The sequence below is a fragment of the Leptidea sinapis genome, chromosome 35 (genome assembly GCF_905404315.1).
Source record: "Leptidea sinapis chromosome 35, ilLepSina1.1, whole genome shotgun sequence".
Lineage (NCBI taxonomy): Eukaryota > Metazoa > Arthropoda > Insecta > Lepidoptera > Pieridae > Leptidea > Leptidea sinapis.
In genome coordinates this window covers 7838922-7865504 of record NC_066299.1, presented here as the reverse complement: position 1 = coordinate 7865504, position 26583 = coordinate 7838922, and the positions used below count along the sequence as shown (strand labels likewise).

The window sequence follows — 26583 nt, the reverse complement described above, 5'->3', positions numbered from 1 at the left end:
TTATAACGGAACGTAGCATGGAATGTCGAACTGTCAAAGTCAAATAAAGATGGTGATGTTTAGTTGCTTTGATTGCTCAGAGTCGGCATAATTTAGATTTTAATTTTTCAGTCGATTTGTGGGGGGGGAAGGATGAAAGCGATCAAAATACTGGATTTGCCTAGCAAAATTACCTGCCTATTATTGCAGAAAAGTACAAAGACCATATGAACTTGAAAAGGTTTTTTTCTTCTGAAGCACAAGCATATTTTTAAAGCATTGTCCATACAAATACATAGTAAATAGATTTGAACATTCCATGTCTTAGTACTTTATAAAATTAATTTAAGCTGATCTTTGTAAGGTAAACTAAACTTCTTATCAATAGTTTATAAGTAATTCATATGTTAAAGAAATTTTTATATATAATTACACAAAACCCTGTTTTAGTGACATTTCATCTTTTGCTCCTGTACCCTTCGTATTAAGTACAACTGAATTTTTGAATAACAACTGTTTTTAAATAATATTAAGTTTTAAATAGCTAAACATGATCATTATTATGATGGTATGAGTGAACCAAATTATAACCAAGGAGGTATTCGCTCGCTCTTTCATACAATATAGATTAGGTTATGCTCGCCGCTACATAAATATATATATATATACGCACACTACACACACAACACGCAGACAATTGTATTTTAAACATAAGTCACGAATTTCCTTGAATATAGTCATTGAAAAACAGTTAAGTACCAAGCTTGCAGAAGTACATGGAGGTGCCGTGAAGTACCAACTATAGATAACAACACGGTAATGTCAACGTTATGACCTTGTTTGTACTACCGCGCGACCTTCACATCGCCTACAGTTAATAACCTGAACTTCTAATAAGTTTTATCAAAATAAAATACAATATGAAACGGTAATAAAAAACATAAATTGCGACCAAAAAGTTAAAGTATAAAGAGTATAGTGGATCAGTTCCGTACCGTCGTACAACATTTACTTTAGATACTGTTGTTTAAGAAACTGTTGTCTTTTAAATTTGTATGGCATATTATTTTTGTATTATATTGTAACTCTTTCAAAATCTTACAATGAAATCAAATTGTACAATTATTGAGCGTCATGAGCTATTTTTATTAGATGTAATTTTATCTGTTAAATGTTAGCAATAGTTAAAAGTACTCGGAAAAATACGTAAACGAATATTATTGTAGATATTTTTTTTAATCTCGGTAAGTAAGCATATGGATGTGTGGCGGTCCTTCACAGTGCGGTTTTCAAGGAGCTTTCTTCCACGTACTGCAAAGCTGTGGAATGAGCTTCCTTGTGCGGTGTTTCCGGGACGATACGACATGGGTACCTTCAAAAAAGCGCGTACACCTTCCTTAAAGGCTGGCAACGCTCCTGTGATTCCTTTGGTTTTGCAAGAGAATGTGGGCGGCGGTGATCACTTAACACCACGCTCGTTTGTCCTCCTTTTCCATAAAAAAAATGTTCTACGTTCTGTAAGGCGTACATCAACTAAGGTATAACACTTCATCCAAGTAATTTTACTTTTGACATAAGCACACCTTTGAAGTTTCATAATTATGGACAACCATTCATAAGGCAATCATAACTCCGATATTTATCGATCGATATTATTGTATCCACAGATCATGTAACCAAGATTATTAACGCACTTTGATGAAACAATCCAATATGTTGAGCAAAACATCAATGTGTAAATCGATCAAAACTTCTTCATAAATATGTCGATTGTGATATGAAATCGAATCGATACATCACTATTTTAGTTATTATATATATCATTATATCACAGATGGATACTTACGTAATAAGTTATTTATATATACTAGCTGACCCAGCAAACGTTGTATTGCCGATATTAAAATCGCGATACAAAAGTAACTGTTGATCGTAGATGGGTGAAAATTTGAAGTTGTATGTATTGACTCATAATTAAACAAATTAAAAAAAAAAAAAAAAAGAAAATTTGGCATGGACCACCCTTAACATTTAGGGGGATGAAAAACAGATGTTGTCCGATTCTCAGACCTACCCAATATGCACTCAAAATTTCATAAGAATCGGTCAAGCCGTTTCGGAGGAGTTCAAAGTTTAACACCATGACACGAGTATTTTATACATTAGATGTATGAACGCAATCTGTCAAAAGTAAAATAAACGGTTAGCCGTAAGACGAAGGAAGTATATAATTAAAAATGATGATTTACAATAGCAGTCAAGGTCGTTTTATAGAGGCCAATGACATTTGTTTTAAGATAATATAATAGAGTTGAACAGCCCGGATCACCCGTATTGCAAATTATTCATTATTTAAGGCACTTATCTATTTAACCATTATTTTTTATTTTATATATGAACATAGAAGCTATGTCCACTTGAAATTCATAGTTTATATTTTTTGCGAGATGTTTAAGTTTTGAACGTTGTAATTAATTATGCTAAACAGTTTGCACGGTAACGACTACTAAATAAAATGACGACAATATTGCTTCAATTCTCCAAAAGGAAACAGTAATTATTATTCTAATACAAATCGTTTAACTTTTTTTGTATTACAATAACGAGAACAAACAGGACGATCCCTGCGAATTACAACCCCTGCTGTTCCGCATCCAAATGCCCAAAAAATTCTGAGCGTCACTACAATTGCGATCGTCACCTTGAGACGTAAGATGTTAAGTAGCATTTGCCCAGTAATCCACGAGCTATGGCGCCCTTCAACCGAAACAAAGTAATGTTTACACATTACTGATTCACGGCAGAAATAGGTGCCTATAATCTAGCCGGCATCCTGTGCAAAGAAGCCTCCCTCATGATTATTCTTTTAAAGGAGGTCACTGAGTTTATCATGAGATTATATATGGTCGTACAATATATTATATAGATACAATAGTCCTTAAAAAGAATACACAGAAGATTTAAGTTTGATTACACAAATAAAACTGAAAACAAAATTGTATGATCGATGCGGGACTCGAACCCGCGACCTCTCGCGTTCCGTGGGAGCGCTCTCAGGCCTCTGATATGAAATTGGCCCCCGGAGGCAGACAAGGCTATAACAATTAGTCAATAATAGAAAAGCATCTGTATACGCGTGACCAATTAGTTCAGGGTTACATGAGTCTGTTTCTATTAAACCGGATACATGTTCGATGTGTTACAAAAAACCTGGAGAAAAACTCTAAGCTTCAGAAATATTTAAATGTGGAATTAAAAGAAGATTAATGTCTAAGTGATAATACTAACTGTTATATAATTGGTGTAATTAACTTAATTGGAAGCTATTTATCGTACTTAAGATGGATATCTAGCTATCTATCAATTAAATATATCAATCATAACGAGAAAAATTTAAATAAATTAACATTTTAACCGTAGCTTCTCAATATATTCTTGATAATGTATGTATCCCATATGCAGGTGTACTCAGCGAATTTTCTAGAAACTGAGATAATCATAATGTTGCCACCAGGAACAAAGATGTTATTCCTACTACTCGACTAACGGCCGTTCCCAATATTTAGTCTATATATACTTGAGATAAAAATCGTAACTATCGTTAACTTTTCTGTCCCAATAAATTTATCGACGGTAACTCACCTTATCCGTACACGCTGTCTGTCAATGGGACGACGTATAGCTTACCAGCGATAGAAGTTTTTATTTGGACAGCCTAAGATTATTGACAGCTAATTACTGACAGTAAAAGGTAGTAATTTGTCTCTATCTGTAGATAGTATATTGGGAAGGGCCGTAAGTCTAGTTAGTAAGTCTTTCGTAGGGCGATGTATACGTATATTATGCTTTTAGAACATAATCCCAGAAAATGTTCAAAGCAATTGTATTACGAAATTCAAAATAATAATTAACAAACGAAGTGTTTGAATACGATAGAACCCTGAAAATATCGGACTGCGGCCGTAACCCTACGTCTACAAGTTCTATGGAACGAACTGTACAAGTGCACTGTTATTCTGTGGCAGCAATAGTGAAGTCTAAGGTGTGGTGTAAGTTTATAAATTTTAATACTCATCATTATTGTTTTAATAACTTCATTGTATTATTCTTGTAGGATTATGTGCTCGAATTCTCAAAACGAGTCGTGATATGAGTTGAGGGCCGTGCTCTACAATGAATGTGTTGGCATCAAGCCACAAGGAGAAAATACCTGCTGCAATAACATCAACGATAATATGTAAAGCGTACAGACAGCTACATGTATTTACAATTAACAGTTTATATATCTGCGCATTAGTACAACTACGTAGTCTTATATATATAATTATATATGTATACAACTCTCTATAGACATTATTATAAGACGTAATTTAAATATTTCATGTACATGTTGCTTTCAGCGGAGACGTAGAGCGAGTCATTGCCTTCCCTAAAATATGGTCGAGGGAGGTGATGGTAAGCCCGCGCGTCATGCTTATTAACAGTCGCTATGTGTTGGTTGGATGATACTCTCATCCAGAATTCTGCTTCTTTTTTTAGTACTTAGTTTTAGCCTTAATTTAGTTAAATACAATATGCCAGCAAAGTTTTCACAAACGTGTAGATCCATAATTACTAGATTAATTACTCGATCGGGTACAAATCGGCTCGCATACATCACTAAAGTTATTGATAAAAGGGTTACAGCTGCAATCAGGGAACGTAACACATTTACTAATTTCAGATACACACCTCCCGTACTACTTATGAAAGAATATATCAATATGTTAGTATTTATTGTTATACCTACCGCATGACATTCTTTCTTAATATTAAAATTACTATTATATTTAGGTACCTACATCATACGTGTAGTCTTAGCAATTTAGGTATCTACCTCATATAATTTATACGTCTTTTGCTCTCAGGCAACGCATAGCAACAGGCCAAGTTTATTAGTTTAGTGTGCATGACAGCTACGTCTTACACTCGTGAAAAGTCAGTCACTTTGTTTTAGTGTGAGTGCATTGTTCAAAGTACAGGTTATCAGTCAACCTTTATTTTTTCGACGTGTTCACAGCTGTCACAGACTATCTAGACGTATCTAAGCATCTACTATACTCAATAACTGTTGTGGTTTCGTTTAATTTTTTTAGTTAAATTATGTAAGTCGACGTTAGAGTATTCTTGTTGTATCGCTTCACAGAGATTGTAATTAAAATAGATTGTGAAATTATGAAACTTTACAGTTTTTAACTAAACTAATTCAAAAGACTGACAATGTTTTTCTTGCCACTTTTTTCACTAAACCTTATCCGAAGTAGAGGTAAATGGTAAAATTATATTTTTTTACATTCATATGTGTCTTTTTTGAATAAAGTCGATTTTATTTACAAGTTCTATACAGGCTTAACAAGCAACATATTCCAGATAATTTTTTTTTACGAATTCGGGCCTGAATCAACTTTGAATACCGAAAATCCACTTTAGTTCATCTTTTGTACAAAAACCTCAGATTTTTACAATTATTTACCACACAGCAAACAAACGCAATACAAACAAAATATGAAAATTATTAGAATGGGAAATTGCGCGCTAGCGTTTTTTTGGAAGGGCCCAATATACCTTAGATTTTCAGCGGCATAAAACCACTTTGTTGTTACAAAAAAAAAATGTAGTACCCGGTAAAATTCAAAATGCTCGGTTTACTCTCACACAATTTGCAGTTAGGTACTAACTTAACTTTGAAGGGATAATTCGGAACACACCAGTGTATAATATTATTATGCACGTGTAGGCTCTAAGAATGATGTAATAATGCTCACTTTACGAGCGTGTTGAAAAGAAAACTAGATCGGGAGGTTGCCTTAATTTCTTTAAGTAATCAATTATAATTAATTAATAATTATTTTAACCTTTAATTACGACTCGTACGCCCTGGCCGTATGAGCAAGGTCACTGGCATAATATTATCATCATACTAAGATGCAGCGTATTTTGGGGAAGGTTTATTAATATTATATAATTTATAGTGATTACTTATCCGGCACCTATATATATTTTGACTTAGAAATAGATATCTGTATATTTTCAATACAAATAATCCAGTCAATGACATTGTATTACATATGACGGTTCATACAATGAGCGGGTGCGGGGAGTTTCAATGGTAGAACAACGTTGGCCGGGTAAGCACTTGTATTCAGTGTAAAAGAAAGATAGGACTTACCGCCGAATTATGAACTCTGCCCGATAGTTTATATTTATCTGAGATAATTTATACCTTTAGATAAAGCCTGTTGCTGCTAGACAATCGATGAAAACTGGCTAGGTTTATTACTGTAGTGTGCGTGCAGCATTGCTCAAAATAAGTGTCAGCCTCATTTTTTTCGACGTTATCACAGCTGTCCCAGTCTATATAAACATATAAATAATCTAAGGTATTAATTATAATTAAAGTATAAGATCCTTATGTATTGCACAGAGATCAGCCACGGTCCCCGCTCCGTGCATTCTCTTCGGTCATCGCTCGTTACATCAAGTTCCGGTCAACTCGAGACTCGAGCACATTCCTACTTCCCACCATTGTCATTCTTAATACTTATAGTACTTACAAGTACGTTTCACTATTGCGCAAGTGATAGTATAAAAAAGCTATCAGTAATTCAGTCTCATTCAATTTAAAAAAGTGCTCAGCACGCCTAAACGAGTTTTAACTTCAAAGCATATTATTATTAGGATTCCATTGTTTAAAGGGACGGAACCCAATAAGCGGGCGGGTCAGAATTTGTTCATCGATGTATGTCTCATCGTTCCCGGTCGCGCTGGGTGCATTCCCTCCGGTCAACGCACGTATCGTATGGCCGGTTCCGGTTCTATCGCGGACGTTCACATATTGTGTCCATGTGATATTTACACTGGCTAAGGCAGACATATCGGTCTGTACAATAAACTTTCCCATACAATGGAGCAGGTTTTAGATTTGCGGTTGCAGTAAAGCGAACTAAAGATACTATAAACTCTAGATATAAGATTCAAAACGATAAAATATGTTTTTAGTAATACAATCGATTCGGGAATATGCTCTTGAGATGAATCGATGTTACCTTCAAAATAATTTGATTTAATAAACATAATCTTATATATAAAATTATTTATTCTTATTATAAATTCCTCCGAAACGGCTTTACTGATTTTTACCAAATTTTATATGCATATTCAGTTGGTCTGAGAATCGGGTACTATCTATTTTTCATCCCCCTAAAATAATAGAATAGAATAATAAAAAGAAGAAAAGTATCTTATAAGTTTCAAATTATTATCAATCAGTTTTACGGAAAAGACTGACAAAGTTAAAATATTAAATTGATATTAATAATAGAGATTCCAAGATAAAGCTGTTAGAATCATAGCAAATGCACTTCTTTTCAATAAAAACAGTGAAATAAAACACTCAAAGAGTATTATATATAACAAAGAGCGAACGTATGCGACTATCTAATTAAAACGCACACAAATAGCCTCAGCGGTTAGGAAGCAAATAAGTGGTACAAATCTCAAACGAAATCACATATGGGACTTCCTACAGTAAATAAGAACGGCTTCCTGGTTGGGGTTGGGGGGACCAGGAGTTCCACATGCTATTAAAATCTTGAAGAGATCTGTGAAGCCGATCGCAGAAATATTATGTAGAGCGCCAGTAGCGACGCCATTTTTTGTCAACTTTTACTTGACGTTCTGTGCGATTTTCACATTCGTTTTCTCACTTTCACTGATTCGAAGAAAAAACGTGACGTAATCTTTGAGTATCAAGTTATCGAATCATTTTTGTTTGTTTATATATAAATTATGATCTAGTTACAGATAGATCAGTGTACGCTTTTCTTGAAGGTAGCCGTGTCGTGTCGATGTGGTAGAACGTTGTGGAGGAACACAACGCATCCACCTAGTGAGGGTGATGTTCAAGTTTGTATCTGTAGCGTGGGATGCAAACGATGGTGGATAGGGATCGGTTTGACAAGGGCTAGCATTCATGAGTTCGGAACAGCCGCATTTAGCGCATTAGCACCCGAGTCAACTCAGTGGCGCATATTTTAAGCAGGTTTCCAAGGAAAATAGAGCTCACCAAGTTTTGTGTCTGAGCAGTACTTCAGTCGGCAGTGTTTTTGCATTGTCGATAAGAGTCGATTTAAATAAAATTAAAGGGCCAAGAAGATTGGAACTCTTTTTTCATGCAATGCAAAATTAAATATTCTCTTAGATAAAATAGGCAATAGCACAGGAGGCCGGCTAGATGAATACTAAGGCAACGCCTTTCTTTTTTTCCGTTGCTTAATAATTTATAGATATTCCTAAGTTTACAGCAACTGCGTCAGTATTTAATATAATATTTTCGTTGACCAGATGTAGATCCGGAGTCTACGAACGCTGAGCGAAAACAAAGTTCAGCTAGTATATATAAATAACAAGTTATCTGAATAAATAACATGGAACTTTGAACTCGACTGAATAAATTCTCAATCTAACCCGAGGTGCTTTCAATGGCCTGTATGACGAAGTCGTCAAGCTGTAGTTTTCGTGTCAATATCAACACGCGCCCGTGCGAGTAAATCACATGTCGAATTGATTAAAATTCCTCGAGTGCGTTCGTAAACATGCAACCAGATTTCCACACAAAACCAACTGTTATTAATATCATGCTTGTTTTTATTTGCAATACTGTTCAATATAACTATATTCTAAGTTTTACTGTCTGTCTATATAGATTATAGTACACCTTATATGTAGGTCAAGAAAGGTAGGTAGACAAAGAAAGCCTCTCCAGTGACCACTAACGTACTTTAGTATTTGATCTTAATTTCAACTTGAAAAAACTCCACGCGTGGTTTTACACAGAAGAAAAAATACAGAAAGAAGTTTTAAGGGAAAACAAAGAATGATTAAAAGAAGATTACGATACAGATTTGAAAGAAGCAGCATATCATTCACCACTGTATGCTTGCAAAAACTGGACATTAAGAAAAGCGAGAGCGAAAATTCCAAATAGATCAAACCAAAGAAGAATAGAGAGAAGCATGCCAAGAACAAAGGGAATACATTAAATTCAGTGTAATACGGACTAGAAGAAGATAAATCGATGCGTTTGTTGGTACATGCTTGGAAACTGAGATAGCAGGACAAAAAAAACAACCTGGACACGAAGGAAACAGGGATGTTATCAGATTACATAAGGGGCCGGTGATTTTAGAAATAGGCGGTAAAAAAGTGGTTGGCAAAAGGAAAAAATACAGCTAAATAGAAAGCATTGGGGGAAACCTGCATCCAAGAGGGAATTAATTTTCAAAATAAGTTAGTTAAAATTTCATTTAAAAATTCTTAGTTAGAATGTGCAATTATAGGATTAGATTAAGATAAACTCCACGGGTTCTTACGTAATCAATAAAAATATTTAGGATACTATGATTATACAAGTGGGCATTTGTTTGTCACTTTAAACTTCTCAAATATATTATACAATAAATATTTGAAACACATTATGTATTAAAATCGCGAACTAACCGTTTCAGTTCTTAATATTACACAATTACATTTATGTATCACAAAACAGTAAGAGCGTGACGATAACATTGATCTTATCGACGCCGTAAGTTTAATCTTTATCATCGGAAAATACACCTTTATCATCGGGAGTCACCTATATTGGGGATCTATCGGCCATCATATATCCGTACATAAATAACAATGAGTGTTTGTCCTCAATGTGTAATTCATAAGCCATTCATTCGATTGTGATAGAACTGTGTTATGTTACTTGTGTGTACTTCCGAAAAGTATTAATTTGTGTTAAGAGGATTTTAAGTGGTTCAACAAATAATAGACTTAACACCCGTCTTATTAATAATACTATAATAAACTACAAATTTAAAATTACTTCTCCCTGTCATGTAATTCTGTAGTGACAAAGGTAAACATAATTACTAACGGCCTTACAAATAAAATTGGCATAAAGTTATACCTAATCATAAACCAAGAGAATGCAAAATGTTTACAAATTGACATTTTGTCTAAGATTGGTTTATTCGGACGTATAACGTTTCCCGCGTTTATTTGCAATGCAGCTTGTCATTCGGAAAACTTCAGAATTATCATTGTATTGACAGTGTTGTCAACGATATTGTAAACATCTTGCATTTTCTTTGTTTATCATCAGTTATAACTTTATACCAAGTTTATTTGTAAGGCCGAAAAAGTTTTAAATTTGGAATAACTTTACATCGCGTATATTAATAACACAGAATATGTAAAACATTTCAAAAAACTAGGCACAAGCATTTACAACTTTCTCAATGGTCATTCAGTCTCAGTCACTATACCTACCATTATTCTGGGTGCAAAAGAGCTTGGGCGGCACCCTCCTATTCTTAAACCCATTAAATAATTTCATCACTAGTTAGCGCCCGCGAATTTGCTCGTCTAGTTATCGACGTATTATTCAGTTAACTTTTTTTGTGATTATTCAAAATCATCTTCAAAAATCGGCTTATAATAGCTTATTATTATCTTACAATTTTATTATATTTACGTATACTATACAATTAATTATTTTTTTTTAAAGTGATAACCCACACTTCTGGGATTACTTACACAAATTAATTTGAAAACAAAATTTATCAACGATGCGAGACTCAAACTCGCACGGAACGCGAGTATATAAATTTTGTTCTCAAATTAATTTGTGTATATACGAGTATATACTAATATTACAAAGAGGTAAAGTTTGTGAGGTTGCATGAGATAGGTAATCTCTGGATCTAATGAACCGATTTGGAAATTTTCTTACAAATAGAAAGCCACATTATTAGTGAGTGTCATATACTATATACATAATAACCTAAAAATGAATATACTTTTTCGCAAAGTAAGACGAACAAAAACGTTTCTTACGAACGCTGCCTTAATGATGAGAGATATTATGTGCATGTGGCAACATAAGAACACCAATTATTACCTAATATGGTTACACTGGTGACTGCGGACGACGCCGCGGGTAACAGCTAGTATTCAATATATATTTATCTGATATTTTATGTGTCATATTAAGATGCAGATTATCTCAGTGTCGAACTCGTCAGAATACCGTACATAAAAACCCAACAGTGTACAAAAACATCCGGCCGCTTGTCACTAGCATAAATTAATTCGAGGCATTAAAACTTTACGGTTGAGCTGTTGGGAAGCCTTCAGCCCACTCGAAGCACACTGATCTCGCCCCTAGGGCACGTCCCAATTCCATCCCTTCGCATTTTGACCTAGTTCTGAGCACCGCTCATTTGGCGTAGCTCGTAGCTACAGATTGGGGTTGGATATTAACGTGCCTCTTATATTACGCCAGTTTTGAATACGTCTCTCTTGTTGTTGTTATACGAATATAGGTCATCGATGGCAACTGAATCGCCACAGTATAATAATGTCGTTATCGTCATTATGAAATGTGGTCAAGCTGAAGTTAAGAAGAATAACTTAGGATGCTGAAGTGATAAATTCAAGGGGTATTGATTGGGGCCTTAGAGGCCATAGGCTTCGCTGTAAAAGCCCTTAGGGCTATCAGCACAGAGGAGGTTTTTAGTCGGATATGGTGTTTACACCTGAGCCCGATATATGGGCCCCGTATCGGGGTCTTCAATACGTAAATGTATTTTCCTCCTCTCGAAAAACAAATGTTATGCTCGGCTATGTTCGTAAATTGAGTTTCAAAATAGAGTAGTGTACTCTAATTCATGTGTAGGTGTATTTTATAATGTATACTATGATGGAGCAAGCTACATACACTGACATTTTGGCAGATGCTCGTAAAGATAAAACAAATACTTTTTACTAAATAACTAAACAAAATAACATATTTATTACCTATTCATTTGTACTTATTTATTTATCCTCTTTGAAATCAGACATACTCTAGAATTACATCTCCCAGAAAATCTTCGCAACCCTACGCTGAACGACGTCGGGTCGAGCGATAAGTATAATATAAAAAATAAAAATCACACGCCGTTTGACGTTCCAAATCATTAAATATATCAATAGTAAGTTTGTATCCGCGTCGCGAGCGGTCCAGTTGCAGTAGTTGTGAAGGAGGAACCGAAAGCGACAAGAGGTGATACAGATACAAAGGGGAAAGTTGAACGACCGCGGCCAAGAATGATAGACGGTGCCGCGCTAATGTCGCAACTCGGAACAACGGCACAAGGCCGCCCCTTTATTGGCCAACATTTTCTACAAAATGAATACACATAACTCGTTATTATGTTACACTACACTTTCCTATGCTTAATACCTATTTAAAAAAGAAATTGTTCTTTTTCAAGTTATGCTTCTTTAAAAAATGATGAGAGTGAAATTTTAAGATGCGCGCGCATCACTGGAACACAAAAGTAACAGGTTGACGCTGGTTCCTAAAATTTTCTGACGTTTGCGTCATTCGTTTTTTTTTTTTGGTTTCTTCGTCCATTATTAGTATAGGCAAAGGGTTCAAGCCCGACCAACCGTAGTCGTTATTTAATAATTAATTGTCAAAGCCACCGTTGCAAGATTTTTACAATATCGTTCTTTCTACAAACGTAGAATAGCACGAGGAATAAATCATTTGAATGATTTTTGCTTCAATAGGCCAAAGAACTATATCTTCTTGCGTGCATACATAAGTACACACACACTTTTTTTTGTGCATGTATAACCGTTATAAAAACTTAATTATCTATAGAAGCTATATTGCAAGTAACATGAGCTTTTTATCAAGCAATCAAAAATTTATTCTATTTATATTTTGGCAACAACTTTCTGAATACTTAATTACCATCAGGTGACTTATAAATCGTTTGTCCTCCTTTTTCATAAAAAAAACACGCTTACTTTGTACTCGTATTCACCGGGGCGACTTTGACAATAAATTTCGATATTTTTAAGATTGTTCGATTTTTAAGGAATAATTTCTTGTGTCATTATTTGAACTACAAGACTATACAACTTTTGAGTTTGTGTATGATTGAACGCTCCTTATTAACAGTATATACTATATGTATATGTACATATTATATTACGCAGTTCTAGCCCGACTGTCATATCAATATAATTATGTATGCCCATTCCGAGAAAGGGTTGCATAAATGTTTATTAATAATAACCGAATATTAAAGCAACTTCAATAAATGTAACTCGAAATCAATTCACTACGCATATATATTAAGTATGTTCCGTCAAGTAACGCGTGATACATTTAATATTATTAATATGATGTAGGTATGCAGATCGACCGGTTTTATAATATGTTACATACAAACAACATTTCACAATATTAATTTAGGTAAATGTACCGTTATAATCCATTCAATATCATACAATAGTAAAGTGTTAGTAACTCGCCAATCGACATTAATAATAATTTAATCTATACTAATATTATAAAGCTGCAGTGTTTGTTTGTTTGTTTGAACGCGCTAATCTCTGGTACTACTGGTCGGATTTGAACGATTCTTTCAGTGTTTGGTAGTAGGTAGTTTTTTTTTCAAAATTAGGGATCCGTAATAAAATTGCTATTTTGTAACACAAGGTGTAAAATCGAAAACCTATTTTTGCGTGCGCTGCAAAAACTATTGACAATAGAACAAAATGATGTACAGGCTATAATATAGGCAATATTTTATTACTTATAAAACTCTCGCGTGAATTATACTTTATATGGAAAAACAACGTTTGCCGGGTCAGCTAGTACGTAATATAAACGAAAATAATCCATTACATAATAGTTGGGAAGTATGTTATAACAATTATTGTGATGTACTAAGCCTGTTTATATAACTTAAGCACAATAATCATCATTAATATGCACAAATAAAATATGAAAAACAAAATTTTATGAACGATGCGGGACTCGGACCCACGACCTCCGGCGTGCCGTACCGGTGCTCTAACCAACTGAGCCAACCGTTCGAGTAACGTATCGTTATAAAATCTTGTTTGCTTTGTTCAACTCTCAGGTTGTGGCTTCATCTACAGGATCTACTTTACAGTTGATAACCTGCTCAACCCCAATATTTCCCGTTCATAAAATTTTGATTTTCAAATTTTGTTTGTGTATTAATCCTAGAAGTGAGGGTTATCACTTTAAAAACATAACATAATATTGTCATCACTATGATAATACTTATGATAACATTGAGATCACACATCTGCCTATACACTTATCTAAAGTGGAACCGTATTTTTATTATTCCACTCCACACTTGACTGACCTCCACAACTAGCATGAAACCTTTCAAACATGCCATATTATTCCTGATCTTTAAACCTGGGTCCTCGTCCATAGATCAGCGACCTGATCGAGAAATGTACGCCTTTTTTGTACGTATGGAAAACCACACTGTATTACCAACCATACTGCACTTTCGGTACAAAGAGTATTATTGTACGCTTAGGTAAATTAGGTAAATTTGCCAATATACATTCATCCATCTTCTGTATATGACCCAACCTTGCAAGCATTTTCATATCGTTCACCATTCAATACATCTTGGTAGTGACAGTTTAGCTTGAACACAAAATCGTTTATATTTCTAATACTGCACCAATTTCTAGTCTCCTCCGGATTATAGAACTCCATAACGACATAAAGAACACATGGAAAAGTCGTAAAACACGAATGCTCGCAGTGAACATGAAAATAGGTCAGCATCATTAATGTTGTGAGGTGCAGTGAATATTCCGTTGACGCGGGATTGTACGAGGCGTTCAAACATCAACAGCTGTGCTGAAGAATAAAAGAATACCTAAATACTCTGACACACCTTACCGCTGTGTTGAATTTTAATAGATATATTGTTCACCATGGGATGGGTGCCTATGAATGTGTAAGTTGGATACCTTTATTACTGCGTTTTACGTGATTTTTCAGGGACTTACTGATTTCCTTCTAACTCGCTAGCTTCCAAATAGCAACCACAAAAATGACTCAAACTTGATTCGAGTTACAACTAGTGTGCATTGGGCCAATCTCGTAATAAATCTACCAGGAGGCTCTATTGCACAGGATGCCGGCTAGATTATGGGTACCACAAGGGCGCCTATTTCTGCCGTGAAGCAGTAATGTGTAAGCATTACTGTGTTACTGTCTGAAGGGCACCGTAGCTAGTGCGATTACTGGGCAAATAAGACTTAACATCTTATGCCGCAAGGTGACGAGCGCAATTGTAGTGCCGCTCAAAATCTTTGGGTTTCTCAAGAATCCTGAGCGGCACTGCATTGTAATGGGCAGATCGTATCAATAACCATCAGCCGAACGTCCTGCTCGTCTCGTCCTTTACTGTCCCAGATAAAAATTGATTATGTAGTCGGCAAGTCTTATCACTCACAACAAAGAGACGTAAACAGTGAGACCGCGGCTTGTTATCTATCAGCACATTATACACACATAAATTATGTAAGCGTAACTTGTTGAATTATGGAATTTGGAATAGAGCCATCGTGGGCTATTTTTGATTTGGCATACGATTGATTTTCAATTTCCAAAGCGTTTACAATGTAGTGATGTTTAGTTTTGGTTTGATTTTTAAGGTAAAAACCTTTCTCAGACACATTTTATTTTAAGATAGCTATGGCTATAGCACAATTCATTACAAATATAGCTGGAAATTTCAAAGAAACTGTTTTAGTCCGCAAACATCCAAGTACACACATATATATATCCAATATTCGACATATCAAAAAATGTTAGAGAAGTTACAGTAGAACTTGCTAGAAAATTAGCCTGAAGAACATTATCTCGAAATAACATCTTATTTGGAACAGAGTGATACAAATACAATGATTTATGTAAAAAAATGTAAATGATAAAGTTTTATACGATCAACGTAATAGTGGCAACATTCTTCTTTCAAAATATTAATTAAAGCGAGCCCGCAAATATCTATAGGCTTATAATTATATTACTTACATAACTGAGATATTAAGAACAGGGATCCTCCGACTCTAGCAATGTCAGAACCTTCCTGAATTAAATCTATTCGGAGACAGTTTCATTATGGTTTGGGTTGTTGGATTGGGGGAAAGGGCGCCGGTTCTGGACAATAACCTTTGCGAAATGTAACGAAGTAAACACTGAACACTTTTAACATGAAATAATGGTATAGACATTTATTTATATAGTATCTAACACGAAGATTATTCAAATTTAAAATAACCAATGTATAACAATAATGGCTGAGAGAGAGAGGCTGAAATAATGGTACTTAAATATATATAAACTAGCCATTCCCATCCGCTTCGCTGGTTGATTTTGAAAAGAAAATAAATGAAACAATAAAACAAAAGTAGCCATAAACCATCTAGGATAAATTTCGTATCGTATGGTGGTAGTTTCATGTCGATACGATCAGTGGTTTAGGCGTGATAGAACGTCAAACAAATATCATTTTCATTATATATATGTACTAGCTGACCCGACAGACGTTGTTCTGTAAATAATAAATAAAATACTGATTTTATATGAATTTGTCAATAATATTTCAAAACATCAAGAAATATTTCGTAATGTATGCTCCTTGTTGTTATAATGAAATTGTTTCACAGCAGAACTGTCAAACCGTGCGTCACTAAATGCTCTCATAGAAAATATGTCCTAACAAAACAAATATTGAAAATAAAAATAATTGTGGGTCCCAAATCGAAATAAAAACTATCCTATCTGTCAAGTTGGACTAAACTGCACTACATGAAGTAATCCCCATTAAAATCCGTTCATTAGTTTAGGAGTCCATCGCGGACCAACAACGTGTCACGTCTTTTATATATATTAACACTTTCGGTAGGTATGGGCTAGTTTATTATACAATGTTATTTAAACCTGAGCAATAAGATAAGTCATGAGCGGTAGTAATGATTGATGTTGTAACGATTGTAACGAATCATCCAACCTTCGGCTGATTCCACCACTCACCGAGCGAGGTCAGCTCGCCGGTCACGGCTGGTTATCTTATTTATTTATACACAACTATTACGAGATTTACGAAGAAAAAATCATCAGCCGCCGAAATGATTTACATCTGACTACATTGAGACAATGATGTAGTTTAAATTAATTCGGCATTTTATTTCTATACCAAATGCCAAAAAGGGGTCTAATACACTCAATTAAAAAAAAAACGGACAAGTGCGGTTATTAGGACCAAATTATAATTATAAAAAATGAAAAGATTATTTATCATTCTTTGTTATGAGTCGATATGCATCATAAAAATAACTAAAAATCCGTTTTCTCCCAATGAATCCCATTCATACCCCACATGACACGGTTAACTTAATTCAAAATTTGGACCGTTTTTATGACTTAATTACAAATATATACTTTTCAGACTTTTCCCTATAATTGTAGTATAAGATGGTTTTACTTACCAAGTATTGAAAATAGATGTTGGTCATCGAAAAATATCCTATAAATTTTGATTCCCCTGAGAGGTTCAAAATCTTTTGAGCAACACCTCTCAGTAATTAAATTTTTCTGTAATTTTTTTCCAGTCACTAAGAAGATTTAAAATCTTCTTAAAATAGTAGTATTGAAAAGTAAATATTTATGCTTGAAACAGATTTCGGAATTATACCAACGGAAACATTATATAAAAAAGACCCCACAAGACGGCGACATACACAACAATATCACTATTTGGTATACTACCTCAGTTCATGTAACAATTGTTATTATCAGTCGAATAACATTGATAAGTTTCGGTGTTGGGTGGCCCAATGTCTAGCTATTTACGCCGATTCGACACATTACAACAGTGTGGCCACAAATGTCAATTAACTATCGAAAAAAAAAAATGCAGAAAATATTATAATTACTTACTGCCATTCATACCTTCCTAAAAGTAGAAGTTAGAAACTCTTCTATAAACTAGGATACTTTCCGGAGCATTCTGGGAGACGGTTTTATAACACAGATAGATGATTCGCTTTGCGTGCTTCACTGAACGTTTTGACAGTTGCGTCTATACGATCCAAATATTACACAGCCTAGTTTGTCGAATGTGGCAACAGGTTACAAACCGTAGATATAAATAACAGTTAATTTCTCGTGTCACGCTCCGTTAGGTCGCGTCGCGTGTCCGCATCATTTCCTGTTGGACAGCCAGCAAGCCAGCGCTGCACGTTCCATCACCGACTGATTTCTTATTGCATGGTATGCTACATTGTCTCTTTTGTCTTCACTCTAAGATCGTTGTACTGCATACTTGATTTGATTGAGATCGTTAATTAAGCAGATTGCGATTTACTCTGTTAAGGCAACTGTTTGTGCCGACCCTACTATAGCTTAGGAGGTAGAACGAGCGTATAGGTCACTTAATATTAGGTGATAGGCACGCCTCAAGTTAGAGCCTTTAAAAATTAGAGAAGGAACAAGATCAATGTTGGCCTTAAAGAAGCATGTTAAATTTAATTTACGCTTTGTTGTTTGTAGATCTGTTTGTCTCAAAGATTCTCAGGAGGTCGTAGAATTATCAAAATATTTAGTTGATACAATATGGAGTGTTCAGTGCTCAAAACAGTACAGTACCAAAATAGAGATATAAACAAGTCCACTGTGTTATGTAATACTTATACCAACGCAGAGTACGCTAAAATAAACACGACCGCGACACCGCGAGCGGCTTGTAACGTTATGCGAAGACGGTAACATTTATGAAGTATTCTTACTATATTTATTTATTTATCAGTTACTGTCACATTAAATACACTTTAACATGGGTATATTTACAGCTGGTACGTCTTACATCAATCTGTAATATGGATACATTACACTTGATTAACATACACTGATTCTTAATATAAACTCGAATAGTCCGATTCATATATAAATATTTTATTTACTTTAAAAGTCTCTTATTATTCACTATTTTTTTGCTTGAATTCAAAGGCACCATGAAAGATGTCTACAGCTGGATCTGTAAGCGAGTGTCACAATGTTGAGTGTTGACTATAGGCGATCTTTTTCAGCAAGGAATTACATGTTACGAATAACGATACCGGAAGTATTTTTTAAGGAATCATAAGCACAGTAGTTAACAAAATCATATACAATATTATTATAAAGCTACTAGCTGACCCAGCAAACGTTGTATTGCCATATAAAGTAATAAAAAAAAACAATTATTAAAATATTTGGGATTAAAAAAAATAACCGATTGTCAGACCTACCAAATATATTGTAGGTACATAAAATTTATCGTTCTACAATAATCATTATATTCGATGGCCATATTGCAACTGTATGCAATCTGTGGATGGAATAGAATAATATTAAAATCGCGATACAAAAATAGGTGTTGGTCGTAGACTGGTGAAGTTTTATCTATTTTTAATGCTGAATCATAATAAAATAAAAAAAGTTAAAAAAAAGAAGAAAAATTTATGGGTGACCCTTATCATTTAGGGGTATGAAAAATAGATGTTCGACGAATCTCAAACCTACCCGATATACACACAAATTTTCAAACAAATAGTTTAGCCGTTTCGGAGGAGTTTGGTAACGATCACTGGGAAACGATAATTTTATATATATTATGTCATGATGTTTCTAATGAAGGGCAAACCACCAAATACATATACAATACATAAATAAGTCATCACTGCAAGCGATGCTACCATATAATTGCACGTCCCGAAGCAAGCCATCACAAAGGTACACCTTATGTATCAAATGCATACCTATATAATATGCGTAAGAATTTGTAAATGTGTTACTGATTACCCACACAAATTACGTGTTCGTGTTAAACATTTTGGTACGTTTTCACTACTGCTGAGAGACACTGGCGAACCATTCAAAACTACTGTGTGATATAGTAAAAAAAAGCAGTCGACCATCCCCGGTCTCCCCTACTTTTAGAATGATAACTTTAATATAATGAAAGGCCAAGCTGGTGTGTTCTTAATTCTTGAGATTAAAGGTCAAAATGTCACACACGTGATAAGGAAACTTATCGAGGTCAAAGTTACTATTACTAGTTATAAGTACCTACCAACTACTAACCGTGCTTGTGCTATTATACTTATTTTGTGAGTTGCACTTTAAATTGATGTTATTGAATTATATTATAAAAAACAAAACAACCCACATTACAACTAACAGCGCAGAATTTAATTAAATATATTTGTTTGACATAATTACAAGAGTAGGCAAGACCTACTAATACAAGAGAGATATCAAAGAATTTAGGTCGAGTCGAGCATTCGGCTGGTATGCTATTTCCAACCTCTAGGCATGCACATTTTTTTCTCAGTCACACTTTATTCAAATAGCATTCGTATTTAACAATTCGACGTTAATACAGAACAATAAACAAATACAGATTACTTATTACATTTTTAAGATGCATAAGTATTAAGAAAGATAAGTTATTATTCATTACATAAAGCTATAATAATTATAATATATAACTAGCTGCTACCTGCGATTTCGTCCGCGTAAACACACGACTGAGCACGTAGTAGTAAAACTCAAAAGACTAATTCTAATAACAAAAGACTATCCTTTAGCTTTTCTTGGTAAGACCAGTTATTATATGAGGGAGCGGCATTGCCAATATCACGCTCTCTCTCGCACTTACAGGCGCCACGCGAAGGTGAAAGAACAAGCCAAGCATCTTCGACACAGTAGACCATCAATTAAATTATACGATGCAGTACACCACTTTACACCAACTTTGGTATTACGTTAACATTTATCTATATTAACTACGTGATTATGTTTAGGAGCGAACAAAGAGTAGTTAATATCAGCGTGATAATTGTAACAATGAGGTCTCTGTGTGCGTGTAACAATCATTACGTCTCAGCTCGCACGACTTGTTTTAATTGAACGTTGAACAAACAAAACTTACTTATCGGATGCTTCTATACCAACCATCATTTTATAACCATACCCATAATATTAAGTCGTAATAGTGTGAACCGTAACGAGCAAACACCGTTTTGGAAATCTAAGGGTCTGTACGAAATCAAAAATATTATCAATGTTGTCCAGTTTTGTCAAATCATAGACAGAAAATGTAGTGGACGATTCCGGCGTAAGATTCTTCAAAAAGAAAGATTTGAATAAGCGTACGTGTTCAAATTATTAGGGATTATTAAAATTTAAATAACAATGGCAGTTTCACTTTCAAGCGCAGTGTTTTCACTTTCCTCTGCATAATACGCGTCACGTATATATACGTCCCAGTTAAGTTCTGAAATACATACAGCCAATTTCGAGGTTCAAAGCAGAACAAATACATTTGAGAATGTAATATATGCTATATTACTATACTCAGAGTCATCAAAACCGAATAAGCTGGCTAGCGCTAGGAGAGAATATAGATATTATATACTTAAATAAAAAAAACGAATGTGAAACATTCATTAAGGCGAAGTTAATTATTTTAGGTAAATACTTTTTTTGTTCAATATTCATAGACTGATAACATGTTAAATGCATTAAAAATTATAATTGTGTATAATTTATACTTATATACATAACATTATATAATTTATTGCTCTGGTATATTTTTCTCTCGCTTAGGCGACTCGAGCCTCCTTAACTCGTTACATAATTCGAGGGTGACAACGTAGTCTCTTTTGAGCTGACAGCACAGAAGTGATTTTTAGTCGGTAGGGGGTGTTAACACCCGAGCCTGACCTATAGGTTTCGGGGTCTTCAATACGTCAATGTATTTTCCTCCTCTCCAAAAAAATATTTTTTGGTACTTCACATAGTTATGTTATGCTCAGTTGAGTGACGCACAGAGCAGAAACGGCACCAAAACATAGCCTCAAACTAAACGTTTTTATTTTCACGTAAACCAAATCTGTGACCGCTATAAAAGGACGATGTCTCGGACGGTCGCTGTTATGATATAAATTCAAAACCAATGGTTTATGAAACGTGTTTCAAATCGATGGTACACCGGAGAGTAGTTCGTAGAGGCCGCGGAGGTTGCGAAGGGCCTGCCGAGTGCCGAGTTCCGACTGCTGGCGAGGTCGAACGTAACCTTATACGGTGAATAGTGACGCTATCAAGAATAATGCCACTGACAATGGCTCAGCCGTCTGTTTGTGTCACTTTACACTCATCTTACGATCTGCGATTGTTTGTTTCATTACCCAACTCATGGCATGTAATATCAAATAACATTGTTCACTCCACCGATATTTAATAAGATATTTTACTGAACCCTCCTTGTTTTTACTCTTTACAATCTTATTTAACGAACTGTGTAAACTAAGGGTTTCATTATCTGAAATACTTTCAAACGCTGATCATACGGCTGGTGGACGGTGGTTTTTATAGTATTCCCAAAGTAGGAAATGGGCTACAAGAATATTAACTCACATACGATAAAAACCAATTACATATACTATTTGTTTAACTATTAATGATAGTACTCACCCAAATGGGATAGATAGTGTGTGTGTGCTATATATACATATATGTGTGTTATATTTGACCAAAATAACCAACAACGCGAAAAAGTTACGAACAGAGTAAGAAAATTCATTTGGATATTTAAAACGTTCCAACCAATGATATTTATACCTTATTTAGTACCTTTTGTAGTATAATATAATATCATTGGTTCGAACTAATTTGAGTCTAAGTAAATGTAAGAGTACATTGAATTTCATTTATATTGGTTAAGAACAGTCGGTATTATCATACTGTGTATCATAGTATGGGGAGACGCAGACAAACAAAATAAATGAGCGAGCAGCCACAGCGTGCATTTAAAGATGATGTATTAAATAAAAGAGACATTCTACTACCAATCTTTACAGTAACACACGATTTATTGAAATGCCGTCAAAATTAAGTTTTAAAAATGAGATGTATTAAAAATATAGTCAAGAGCAAGAACTAAGTTTGCAAGAACGTAGTCTAAATGGCGCCCTGAGTTTCTATATAAATTATATATATATATACTAGTGGACCCGACAGACGTTGTCCTGTACACACGTCTTAAATTTGAAAAATTGGTCCAGCCGTTAGGAGGAGTTCACTAACATACACATGAGCAGGAGAATTATATAACATGGACGGAATTGAGAATCTAAACCAATCTTAAATTCACTGAAACAAACAAAAAATCATCAAAATCTGTCCAGCCGTTTAGGATGTAGTTTAATTGTGAATCTAAACCATTCTCGAATCCACCTGAAGACACACACCAATCTCAAATTCACTGGAACACCCAAAAATATCATCATAATCGGTCCCGCCGTTTAGGAGGTAGTTCAATTGTGAATCTAAACCATCCTCGAATCCACCTGAAGACACACAGAAAGTTCCATCAAAATCGGTCCAGCCGTCTAAGAGGAGTGCAGTGACATACACACGCAGACAAGAAATATATATATTAAGATATATAAATAACATGAGTCAACATTATTTGAGTGTTAATCTATCATAACAGAAAGGTTAAAACCATGATCTTTTGAAGAAATATATCCTCTCCTTACAATACTGTGAAGTGACATTTATAACACCGCATAACTTCCTTTTTCAAACACATATTCACATACTAATGTCTATTTTATATAGGTACATATTAGTTTCACATAATTTAGTTGAATAAAATTAAAATTATTATTTGATCTGTCATTGTGGAATACCTATAGAATAGAAGGACTATGTACTTGAACATTGTAAAAATGGATTAAACAAAAAGTATAATATCACAATATTTTCATCGTGTATCACTTACTATGTTAAAATTTATGTACGTACTTACATAATTTAACTAAGCAATGACAAATAATTATATATGTACCTAAATGTAACAGCATAACATTATTATGCAATAGTTACCTCAGTATACTAAGTTGAAAGTTTAAATTTATCTTTTATTGGAACATCGTGATCGTAAATAGATCATTATCTTAAACAAATACTTAACACTTTACTATTATTCACTTAAGTTTTGACTTTGACTTTGAAATCAAGAGTTCTTCAAATCATATCTTTGAAAACATCTAACCTTATTACAAATATTTTGTAAAATACATACTATTTTTTGAAGGATTATCGATTTGCAGTTTGTAAACATATTTTTTTCTCATATAAGTTCAACTAATGTAGTAAGTAGCGCATGGTAAAATCAGTTTTGGTATTTATACTTATAATTTTTGAAATTTGATTTAGGTAACCAGGCAATGCCTTCTTCATTTTGCGTCCCATCAAAGACAAAAGTCAAAGTCAAATAAACTAGTAAAAATAAAAATTGTATAAATATAACTTATATCCTATATTGGATGCATCAACTTTTAGAGCTTGAATTCATTGTTAAATCGTCGTCATCGTCGTTTCTATGTAGTGGGAGGCTCCTTTGCACAGGATGCCGGCTAGATTATGGGTACCACAACGGCGCCTATTTCTGCCGTGAAGCAGTAATGTGTAAGCATTACTGTGTTTCGGTCTGAAGGGCGCCGTTGCTAGTGAAATTACTGGGCAAATGATGCTTAGCATCTTATGTCTCAAGGTGACGAGCGCAATTGTAGTGCCGCTCAGAATTTTTGTTTTTTTTGAGAATCCTAAGCGGCAATGCATTGTAATGGGCATGGCGTATCAATTACCATCAGCTGAACGTCCTGCTCGTCTCGTCCCTTACTATCATAAAAAAAATCATATTATCCATAGTTAGTTTAGATTATCTGTGATATTATCAATTTAATGGGTTTGCCCATGCATCGTCTAAAATAGCAACCAAAAATCTAGTGAAGAGATATATATATACGCTTTCCCTACCGTGGCACCGTCGTGATAAGTGGCCTAAGGGCTCCCCCTGCCCCGCACCTCCCCGCCGACCTACTTTCTGCCCTCGCCCTGCCGATCTTTGTGCACGCCACTTGCCACTTGCACAACTCCACTATCAGCTGGATAATAATTGTGTCGATATAATCACTGCGATGTCTGATCGATGCGAATTAACTCGAGTTTTGAGGGTATATCGAAAATCGTTTAAGAATATTAATCTTTTTTTTTCATTATAATAATATGTAATATATATATTAATTAAAACCAGATTTTATCTTAAGTGACCTTATTTAATATTTATATAGTGTAGAATTGCAATAACTTTCAAATTAAAATTACTATTTTAATCTTTTTCTGCCGTAGGCAATCGATTAAAATAATATTTGCTAATTTCGCTAACCCTAAAAAGTAAATAGATATGTAGTATGTATTACAATAAGTACACTAATAAAATATAACAGGCAGTGTGAAACCTTTGTTGTTTTCGAAACGCTGTGTAGCTTTATTATGTACTAGCTGATGCCCGCGACTTCTTGAAGTTTTTTAAAAAAATAATAAGCCAGTTTTGAATTGAAGATTATCTCATGTCTTATTACAGTTTCTGTTCCCGTTTTTGCTCCCGTTCCCAACATATTAAGCAAATGAATCATATTATTTCGAATAAGATTGCTATGGCAAGCTAAACCTACTATTAGTTTAGTTATAGCTCATCCACGTGAATTTAAATTTTTACAAATCCCGCGGGAACCATTGATTTTTCCGGGATAAAATGTAGCCTATGTCTAGTCTATCGCTGTACCAAATTTCAACAAAATCGCTTCAGTAGCGTCGGCGTAAAAGCGTTACAAACAAACTTACATTCACATTTATAATATAATTATTATAGTAGGGATGTATAAAAACTTAAGCTAAAATTGCTATGAAGTTAGCTAGTTAAAGCTAATGCCCTCGACATTGTACTCATAAATTTAGTATTGTTCTCCTTCAGGAACTTTAAAAAAAATTCGGAATAATATGCAACCTTAATAATACTCTGGTCCTTCTCATGTCCAAGTTACGTCAGTTGGTGCTGGGTTTGCTGCTTCGACTGCCGAAGACAGTCTCGATCTCAGTGACTCTTACATCTTGGTGCCGTTTGATGTCGAGACGCTTGGCCCGTGGGGTCCAGAGGCACGGGGAATGTACAAAGTATTATATACGGACTACGCGCCTCAAAAGGGCTACTGGAAACCCTAGCGTTGCGCTGGCTGCTATTTCGGTCAAAGGATCTTGCTATCCAACGCGGCAACTCTGCCAGTATACTTGATAAACTTCCCCGTAATGATAGTTTTAATTTAATGTAATCATAGTACCTACTTATTGTAAATATACAGTTATAAGATTTATTTGGTTTGAATAAAAAAATAATCAACCTATATATACAATAACCATTGTGCTCCTATGAAAGTGGGTGCGATACATCATGAGTATCGGTTGATTTGTTGAGGCTTAATGCAAACAAACAAATTGCCATTCGTATTTAACTATATCCATCGCCCACACAGCAAAAGTGACACCACTCATCATCTAATAAGCAATACTGTGGGTGCGGTCCATCATTAATTACTATAAGGTGTCGTTTTTGGGTCAGCAATACTAGAATCAAATATAAATACAAACACTACTGATGTGTCGAATGTGGTTCGGACCGAATACGAACTGCGTCCGAACATTCTGTAAAAATCAAAAATTCGGCCGAATGTTATATACTTTTCGGTGATTATCAAAATATTATAATATCACATATTGAATTT

General features: G+C 34.5%; 1 protein-coding gene and 1 non-coding gene across 2 annotated transcripts in view; both read right to left on the bottom strand.

The window, feature by feature from the left end:
- The window catches only part of LOC126975223 (probable JmjC domain-containing histone demethylation protein 2C), a 95897-nt gene that overhangs the window by 63170 nt on the left and 6144 nt on the right, over window positions 1-26583 (bottom strand). The gene's annotated exons all lie outside the window — the stretch shown is intronic.
- Trnaa-ggc (transfer RNA alanine (anticodon GGC)) lies at window positions 13871-13944 on the bottom strand. Its single transcript has one exon. It is a non-coding gene; the product is annotated as a tRNA-Ala (tRNA).